The sequence below is a fragment of the Ammodytes marinus genome (genome assembly GCF_949987685.1).
Source record: "Ammodytes marinus genome assembly, chromosome: 23".
NCBI classification, from domain to species: Eukaryota; Metazoa; Chordata; class Actinopteri; order Uranoscopiformes; family Ammodytidae; genus Ammodytes; species Ammodytes marinus.
In genome coordinates this window covers 18,418,425-18,420,924 of record NC_137227.1, presented here as the reverse complement: position 1 = coordinate 18,420,924, position 2,500 = coordinate 18,418,425, and the positions used below count along the sequence as shown (strand labels likewise).

Below are 2,500 nucleotides of genomic sequence, written 5' to 3'. Positions count from 1 at the left end.
GAGGTAAGGTCATGTGAGGGACAACGTGTGTGTGTGTGTGTGTGTGTGTGTGTGTGTGTGTGTGTGTGTGTGTGTGTGTGTGTGTGGGTCTGCTCAATAGGTAAGGGGGGCTTGTCATGTTATCTGCCCCGTCCTGGGTTCTTATCTCTGAGCTCACTGCAGACTGTGGGACCTGGTCGGGAGTCACACACACACACACACACACACACACACACACAGATAAAGGAGAGCTTCTGTGTAATGGAAGGAAAAGATATGAGGTGGTCAACTTTAGAACACAGATTCTAAGTGTGTGTGAGACCGGTGACGCCAACCTAAAGTGAACAGCAACCACTGCTAGTCATCAAAGACATGTCTATCTCTCTCACACACACACACACACACACACACACACACACACACACACACACACACACACACACACACACACACACACACACACACACACACACACACACACACACACACACACACACACACACACACACACACACACACACACACACACACACACACACACACACACACACACACACACACAGAGAGCTGACCACCAGGCTCTGATAGTGACATTACCACGACATGTGTGTTGCTGACCACTACCTGCTTTCACTGTGATAGGAGGCAGTAAGATACAGAGATGGAGATTGAGAATTCAACAAACAAGTCTTTGTGTACTAACTTTGACTTTCCAAATTTGCTGCCTAGGTGACATTTAACCTTGGCAAATAAAGACTCATTTATTCACAATTCATTTAGTTAGTTTAAGCCTAACCCTCTCTTACGCGGGGCACTTGTGGTGTAGAGGTCAGATAGTCCCCCCCCATAGAGTCTCAGTCCTCTTCACAGCAGACCCGGGTTAGAATCCAGCCCGGGTCGTTCTCTGCATGTCATTCCCTTCTCTGACCCATTTCTTAACTGTCTCCAAACTGTCTAATAAAATAAAAAAGCTAAAAAATGTCAAAGAATTATCTTAAAAAGAAAAATGGGTCCACCCAACTTTAGGAAAATGTAATACTTAATCTGAGTAAACAATGGCTATTCGCACACAGGCTACAGAGAATAACAAAATTTAAAAAAATCTCGAATGGATTTTGGACTAAATTCTTCAAGTTTTAACCCCCGACCCTTGGCTGAACAATGTCCATTGAAAACACATGAGAAAGAGTTACAGAGTTACAGAAACAATGGCGACCGTGTAGAAATATGATTCTCAGCGCCGGTCACAGGTCCAGATAGATGTTATGGAAGTTTTAGTTTTGATGTCGTGAGGTGACAAAAAGCTGTGTTTGGTTCTTTTAATTCCCAGGCTGACCCTCCACTGAAACAATGTGTATTCAACAAGCCAGCACATTGGAACGGCAATGAACTCTGAATAGTACAGTGTTAGTTCTCCCCAAGAGAGAGGGAGAGAGCACAGAGGTGAAATGAGTTTGTGTGTGTGTGTGTGTGTGTGTGGGGGGGGGGGGGGGGGGGGGGGGGTGTGTGTGTGTGTGTGTGTGTGTGTGTGTGTGTGTGTGTGTGTGTGTGTGTGTGTGTGTGTGTGTGTGTGTGTGTGTGTGTGTGACAGAAAACAAAGTAAAACAGATGGAATAAAGCAGTGTGACGTTAATCAAATGATAAAAGTTGATAAGAGGGAAAGGAAAATTTGAGAAAGAAAGAAACAACATGAGACACAAATTAAAATGTTATGAGATAAACAGAAAATGGGAAAGATTTTCAGCCAAGTGAGTCTGTGGCCCAAACACTACATTTTACATGATTACATTGAACTCATCACGAAAACGCGACCTTCACCAAATACTCATTTTTCCCGAACAGCGCTTGAACACATCACAATGTAACTCAACACAACCTATGTTATAAACAAAAGAAAATTAAAAACTTTACATGCAGCGACTGTGTCATTGTGTTATAAAAGTCTTACTAACGTCCTCCCCCTACATACTCAACATGTATATACTACATACTGTCTACTTAACCATAAAGCCCTACTAACGTCCTCCCTCCTACATACTCAACATGTATACTACATACTGTCTACTTAACCATAAAGCCCTACTAACGTCATCCCACATACTCAACATGTATATACTACGTACTGTCTACTTAACCATAAAGCCCTACTAACGTCCTCCCTCCTACATACTCAACATGTATATACTACATACTGTCTACTTAACCATAAAGCCCTACTAACGTCCTCCCCCCTACATACTCAAAATGTATATACTACATACTGTCTACTTAACCATAAAGCCCTACTAACGTCCTCCCTCCTACATACTCAACATGTATATACTACATACTGTCTACTTAACCATAAAGCCCTACTAACGCCCTCCCTCCTACATACTAAACATGTATATACTACATACTGTCTACTTAACCATAAACCCCTACTAACGTCCTCCCTCCTACATACTCAACATGTATATACTACATACTGTCTACTTAACCATAAAGCCCTACTAACGTCCTCCCTCCTACATACTCAACA

General features: G+C 42.5%; 1 protein-coding gene across 1 annotated transcript in view; it reads right to left on the bottom strand.

Annotated features, from left to right (window-relative positions):
* exoc6b (exocyst complex component 6B) overlaps positions 1–2,500 on the bottom strand; it is a gene marked incomplete at its 3' end in the record, with an annotated part of 94,130 nt that overhangs the window by 46,255 nt on the left and 45,375 nt on the right. The window lies entirely within an intron of this gene.